Source organism: Pteropus alecto, unplaced genomic scaffold (assembly GCF_000325575.1).
Source record: "Pteropus alecto unplaced genomic scaffold, ASM32557v1 scaffold7, whole genome shotgun sequence".
Classification (NCBI taxonomy): domain Eukaryota; kingdom Metazoa; phylum Chordata; class Mammalia; order Chiroptera; family Pteropodidae; genus Pteropus; species Pteropus alecto.
In genome coordinates, this window is record NW_006494614.1 from 55,193,200 (window position 1) to 55,201,176 (window position 7,977).

The window sequence follows — 7,977 nt, forward strand, 5'->3', positions numbered from 1 at the left end:
AAATTGATATTTTATCAATATTTAGTCTTTTGATTCATAAACATGATATAGTTCTCCATTTAGGTTATCTTTATTTTTTCTTTATAGTACAAACTCACAATATTTTGTACTAGTCAATATTAGCCTTATAGAACTTATCTTAAATTTGTTCCTAGATATTTGATTTTTTGATTCTACTATGTGATATTTTTAAAAATTTTGTTTTGATCATTTCTTGCTAGTATATAGAAATATGACTTTTTAATATGTCAGCCTTTTATCTAAAGAGCTTGTTGCTAAATTTATTTATTGGTTCAAATAGTTGATATCTTTTCAGATTTTCTCTTCACAACCATATAATTTTTAAACAAAATCTGTTTTACTTTTTATTACCAATCTCATATATTTTATTTCTCTTTCTAGTCTTATAGCACTGTCTAGGCCCTCCAGCACAATGGTGAATTAAAACTGCAGTAGTGGACATTCTCATCTTGTTTTTGACCTTGGGGAGAAAGTTTTGACAATTTTGCCATTGAGAATGGTGTAGCTTAAGGTTTTATTACTAGATAACCTTTTTAAGATCAAGGAACTTGCCTTCCACTTCTACTTTGTTGAGGATTTCTTTCCTTAAATCAAGAATTCATGTTTTATTAAATGTGCTTTATCTATTGAGATGACTGTGCTTTTCCCCATTTTTTCATTCTGTTAATGTGAATTGCACCAATAGAATTTTTAAATTTTAGAATATCCTTTTATTCCTGGAATAAATCCCTAGTGGTTGTGATGTGTTATGTATTTTTAAAATTATTTTTATTATTGTATCTTAAATGATGAATTAAAAGTTTATATAAAAATAATAAGCTACAGATATGTCTTTACATTAAGATTATTGAAAACTGGTAATCCCCAATTTATCAGTTTTTGCTTCATGTATTTTGAAGCTCTGTTATTAAGAGCATAAATAGAATGGTAGAATAATTAAGATGCAATAATTCAGATTTTTATGTTTTCTCTTTCATGAATTGACCCTTTTTAATTATGAAATGACACTCTATCACTAGTAACATTCTTTGCTCTGAAATGTAATGTGTCTGATGTTAATAAAACTCCAGTTTTCAATTGATGGGTGTTAGCATGGTATAGTTTTTGCCACCCCTTTAGTTTTAGTCTCTTTGTTTGTATTCAGAATATTTAGCAATGGTTATTGTCTTTCATCAGTTTGGTAACTTTTCTAGTCACTGTTTCTCAAATGACTGCATCTTTCTTATTCTGTCTTCCCTCCATTCCCTAGAACTTCATTTGTCTCATATTTCTCTTACTCTGTTAGGTTCTTTTAACCCATCTTCCTCTTTGAGGTTCAATTGGAAAATTTCTACAAGTTCATTAATCCTGACACATGCTGTTTTCAGTCTACTGTTAAAATTCGCCAATTAATTCTTCATTTTTTAGTTTACTTATGACTTATTTATATAAGATTACTTCCTCCAGAACTCTGGGTTACTTTCTGAAAAATTCTCATTGAGATATATTTTATGTAAAAATTGCACCCATTTAAAAAGTACACTTTGATGAGTTTTGACAGTGGTATACCCTATAAAAATACCACCACACTCAAGATACAGAATTCTCTCTCACCCTCTTCTTTTGATCCTGGCCCCAGCCAATCATTGATTGCCTGAGTCACTCTAAATTAGTTTGCATTTAAAAAATTTTTTTATAAATGGAGTCACACAATATGCATTCTTTGTATCTAGTTTCTGTCTGTCCATATAATGATTTTGATGTTCATCCATATTATTACCTGTATCAGTAAGTTCATTCATTTCCATTACTGAATAGTGTTACATTGTGTGGATATACTACCTGTTGTTTATCCATTTACGATTTGGACACATGGGTCATTTCATATTTTGTCTATTGTGAATAAAGCCTTTCTGAATATTTGTGTATAACGCTTTGTGTGAACATTTTGTTTTTATTTTTCTCAGTTGAATACTTAGAACTGGAATAGATGAGTATTTTTAGCTTTGTAAGAAACTGCCAGTTTTTCAAAGTACATTGAACCACTTTACAGTCTCACCTGCAGAATATAAGTTCTAATTGCTTCATGTATTCACCAACACTTGATATGTCATTCTTTTTAACTAGAGCTATTGTAATGTTGTAGTGGTATCTCTTGTGGTTTTAATATGTGTTTCCTTAATAATCAGTTATGTTGAGAATCTTTTCATCTGCTTTCTGGCCATTTGTATATCTTCTTTTGTAAAATGTATGTTCAAATATTTTGCCCCTTTTAAAAATTGAGCTGTCTTATTATTGTTTTAGGAAGATTGAAAATATATATATTCAGATATTTGTATTGTGAATATTTTTACTGTTGTGTCTTTCCTTCATTTCTTAATGGTGTCTGTTTAAAAGCTTTAAATTTTGATAAAATCCCATTTATCAAATTTTTAACTTTTATGATTCATGCTTTTTGTGTCCCAAGAAATATTTACTTAACCCCCAAATCACGAGTTTTCCTTTATGTTTTATTTTGGGTGTTATAGTTTTTACTTTTAGATTTAGCTCTTTGATCCATTTTAAGTTAATTTTTGTGTATTGTATGAGGTGACTTTGCTGACCAACTTATCACATATTGCCTAAAGTCATCTATCTACCTTTCTGATAAGTATAACCCCCAAAAATAGTCAAGAGGCATTTGTCTGTAGAATATGCATTTCATTTTGCCAATGCTGAATGGTGTAATATAATGGTAAAATTGGAAAAGTAACTGTAAGTTTAGAATTTTTGGAAGCCAAAATACTTTCTCATTTTAACTTTTCCCATTGCTTAAGTATACTGGAATTTTCTCTATTAGTATTTATCATCTTTATTGTTATTTTATCAATAAAAATTAAGGCTTAGAAATATTAATATTTTTTCAGTCATACAAATTATTTATGCTAACATCAGATGTGAATTCAGGTCTTCAAGTGCCAAATTTTTCATTTCATCATATGTAAAAGGGAAAAATGGTGTAAAATGTTTACAAACAGGGCAGGTCAGATGAGTATGTAACAAATATTAACTTTCTATTCATAAATAGTTATCCATACATGAGTATCATTATCATATTTATTATTCATTGAGGTCTCATCTATTAAACATGGAAAAGTCCTATTGTATGACTTCTATGCTACAGATAATCCAGGCAGGATAATGACAGTGCTATCTATTACTTGAAATGGTCTATTTTTAAATAGTCTGACTTGATGAGTTTTTCTATATTTTTTCCTTGAGAGATCATTCCATAGCTTAATCTCAAAGTATTCTCATTTGTCACATTTGTTAAGTTACCTTTCTTATATTATGTTGCATCTTTGCTGTTTCATCCATGAAAAGTTTATGATCAGCTTTCACTCTCAAGGACATTCATCATCCTGTATCCAGCCTTCCCATGGCTAGCTAGCACTTATCCTTTTAGTTATTTAGTAGCTTTCCCTCATCTCTCTCAGAAATTTCTGATTATAGTTGCTATCTCACATATGGATTCTTTTTACCATGTAACAAAATACAAACCCCATTTTAATACAATACTGAAGAATATAATAGCCTGTGAGTGATCAGATTATCCTCTTATTCCAAGGCCTTTGAGAACCATCTATACCTTCCAAATAAAGCCCAAACCTCTTTGTTTAGTATTCAGATCAGTCATCTCAGAAGTAATCTTCCTCCCCTGTTACTCCTATTACATAGTCTTCCTACCTCTAACATCAGAGTGAACATATCTTTACAATAGAGTTGCAGTGCACAAGTACTTAATTTATATGAATTCAAGTCTAAGTATATAGCTGCAAGAGAATAACTTAAATTTAAATACTTCCGTTTTAACCACCAGGCCTGTATCAGTTAGGCTTCAGAAGGCAAAACTCCTATGAATGATAGAGAATACAGGATTTATTATGGGCATTAGCCGTTATTGATTGTAGGAGCTGGTTCACAGTCTATGTCTGGTGTTGGCCTCTGTCTGGTGCTGGGTTTAAAGTCATCAGGGCCGACAGGAAGGAAAGATGGTGACAAAATGAGGGCGATTAAGGAAAGACTGGAACTGGTGAAGACAAGCTGGAACCCACAAAGACAACTAGAATCTGTGAGGATAAATTAGAACCTGCATCTATCTCTCACTGCATCCAGATTCAGTGATGTGAGTGGCCTGCAGGACAAGGTGGCGCCTTTGGCCACTGTGTTGAACATGCATTTAGTAGAGGGCTCAGAGAAGCTGAGAAGGAGATCTGGTGAGAGCTAGAGAACTATAGGCCAGGCGGCTGGCACGTGCATACACGGTGAGCCCGCAGATCAGTGTCTGACCCTGCAGTGATCTTCAGAGCATAAAAATGTTGTGCTTTACTTCTGCCTTCCAAATCTCACACAAATTTCTCTTTTAATTAACCCTAACTTAGAATCAGGGAGGAGATTCTGGGAAATGTAGTTCTATCTTAGCTGAGTTGGCATGGAGCAAAACCATAAGTCCACTTCTGCGTAAACCCTTAAGCAAGCACAAGATTGAAGATATGCATCTGGTATATTTTCAGTCTGTCTCAGTTCCCAAGTACCTCTCATAGTGTAAGCATCTCACAGTGCTGAGCAATTCTACTATTTGGTTGAATATTTCAAACGAGACTGGTTTCCTAATCACAAGCCAACTGTTTCATTACGTGCTCATCTGAAATAAGTGATCTGATCAATGGTGGAGGGAGACTGGCTGCATTGGGTCAGCGAACCAAGAGATGGCCTGTACCTCTTTCTCTGTCTCTTTTTCTTTGGTAAATTGTCTTTAAAATATTATTAAAGTAATCCATGCTCTTGGTTAACAGAAAATAAAAGAAAAAAGTGAACATAAAAGTTCTCTGAACTCCTTTCACCTCCACACACAATTTCACACTATCTAAAAACAACCACTGCTAATATTTTTTTGTGTATCTTTTCTTAAATATTCTATGTATTTACAAATATACATATGAATTTGCATGTATATTTACATATAGGTGTATATTTGAAATAAGTAGGATCATATTATAGTACTATTCTGCAACAGGTTTTCATTTAATATATATTGAAACTTTTAAAGTATAAGCACATAAATGTACAGCTTTCTTTCAATCAAACTCTTAAAAATGTATTCCAAAGTACAGCTTTATAATTTAACTTCTTCCCTATGATGATTATTTTAGGTCAATTCTAAGATTTAGCATTACAGTGTTACATATATGTATATTATTTGTATGTATCATTCAGGTATATCCAAAGAGCAAATGCTTAGCAGTGGAATTGCATGGTTCGCCTTAGCTTTGCTATTGACAAAGGGTATGTATTTTCAGGACATATAATGTTTATAGCTCATTGGAAGTTGCTAGTAAACACAGAGTAATGTGTATCTCTAAAGCCTCTTTTATCAAGAGACTTTTGACAAAAGGAAAAGAAGACCTTGAAAGAAAGGTCTTTGTCTTTATTATTTGTATATCCTCCTTTGGCCATCTATATTTCACTAATAACGGTCATTCATAACCATCTTCTGAAACTGAAGACAGTTTTTCTAGAGACTAAAAGTGTCATCACAATGTTTAACTCAAAATCTCATCTATTATTCTAAGAAACTAATTTGTTTTTATAATTCCATGATTATCTTAAGATAGAACAATAATGCCGATATTGCCACTAAAAATTAGCTGGCTCGGCAGTTGTTAAGACAGTGTCACAAAAGAGTTTGCCCATTGCTTGTTGCTGATCCATTCAGCAATATTCTCTGCCTACTGACTCTCTGCCTAAAGGATTTAAGACAGCCTTCTCTGCAAGAACAGGTGCTTCAAAGCATCATCAATAGACCAGAGGACAAAGGCAGGCAGTTAAAGGGAGAGTGGGAGGAAATTATTTTTCCAAGAAACTAGCTTAAGAAAGGCCCCAAACTTAGTTCTGACCGCTTAGTAGACAAGACAGAAAGAGGCTGAGTCGTAGACCTTGCCATGTTTTAGCAAACAGGTTCTCAGTCCTATTAGACACAATGTTTTTTTTTTAATAACACATATTTTGTAATGTTTTGTTATTATCCTGAAATGAGGTTTATGGATAATCTAGTTTATCTACCCTAATATTTAAAAATGAATTTAAAGTCATAAGTCTAAAGTCATAATATAATAGATAAATTAAAGGTCAGTAAAATAATACCTATTTTAACATGTATATGTACAGATATGACTATACTGAAAGAGAAATGAAGTAACTACATGCGTATACCTATAGGAAGAATCACAATGAATGTAACGGCTACAAATGCAGCCTGGGTCAGATGTGTTGACTACTCAGTTACCAACAGCTCACTGATAGTGATGATAAGTGTTCCTAAGTAGTGAAGAAGAATTCTTAAATCCTGGGAAAAAAAAAAAAAGCATAATCTTCCCCCAATTTACTTGGACTTGAATTCTTGGGGAGTTAAGTGATATTGAATTTGAGCAAAAAATTCTTTATATTTATACATAAAGTAGATTTTTTTCTAGGCTCACAAGAAGCTCACAAGAAAGTCTGATGAGATGTTTATAAATGGAACAGAATGTAGAACAGTCTTCACTGCGTAGAACTGTTCTGTACATTGCAGGACATTGAGCATCCTGATTTCTGTCCAACTAAGTGACAGATGATCCTCCCTCCCACCATCATTGTGACAACTCATCACTTTGGAAATCTGCCAACCACTTTTGGCATTATCTGCTAAAATCTACTTTGAGTTATATACACATCAGAAATGAGTACATATGTGCATCAAACGTTTTGTTCAAGAATGTTTGCAGCAACATTATTCCTAATAGCCCCAAATGGAAACAACTCCAATGTACTCTCAGTAATGAAATGGATAAATAAATTGTGCCATAGTCATACAAAGGAATAATATGTGACGGTGAAAATGAACAAATCGCTAGTACAGAAACCATGGAGGAATCTTAAAACCATGATGTTGAGTGACAGAGTCACACACAAAAGAATACATATATGATTCCAAAAGTTCAAATACAGGCAAAACAAATTTTTAGTATTTTTTTGGCATAATGCCTGGAGGGGGAATGATGTGCATTTCTGTGGTACTGGTAGAGTTCTAATTCTTGATCTGGGTGGGGTTTACATGTGTGTTCACTTTGCGATAATCCATTATCAGCAGAGGGAAGTGAATGAAAACCGTTTAGCAGGATGAGATTTCTAAAGTGTATTAGAAAGGAGAAAAAAATTACAGTAATTTTTAAAAAGTCAACCCCCTTCCCAGCCCTCCGGCCCTCCATTTCCTAGGAGAGGAGCCCAGGAAAAGCCACACCGGACAAATTCCAGCTTAAACTCAAACCCTCATACAGATCCGAAAATTCCTATGTCCATCCCTAGGGGCGAAGAGTGTGCCCAGATTTGTACAGAGTGATTACAAAAGTGACCAAATCTCTTCGCTGCCCGGAGTAAGAGGAGAAAGAAAAAACAAAGTTAAAAAACATTAAGTTGCTTCCCAACCTCGCCGTCTGGAGCTCTGGAAATCACCCGGACCACCTGGGGCCCATCTTAGGGGGTGGGGCCAATGGCCTTCTTTGGTGTCCAAGCAACGGAGGGACCCTTTGTAGCATCCTAGCAACGCGCCCCGCCTTCCTCTAGGCTGGCGTACTCTCCCTCCCCTGCTCGTGGCTCCGGCTCACTCTCTCACTGAGTCTCCTTGTGTTGCGGACGGCTTGGGTTTGCATACTGATTCTGGTGCCGTTCAGCTCTCGAGTTTTCTGCAGTGGAAGCTGCTAAGGGAGAGCCAAAGCTGGGAGGGGAGGGACAGCGAGAAAAAACGTTAAGAAAAAAATTTGCAAGGTTAATTTTTAGATTTAAGTATCATCCGAAGCTCCAGGGCGAGGGGACTGGAGGGTGGAAAAAATCACTTTTGTACAAGTTCCATATAAAGAAGGAAGAAAAGAGACCTGCTGCGGTCCCAGCAAGAACTGACTG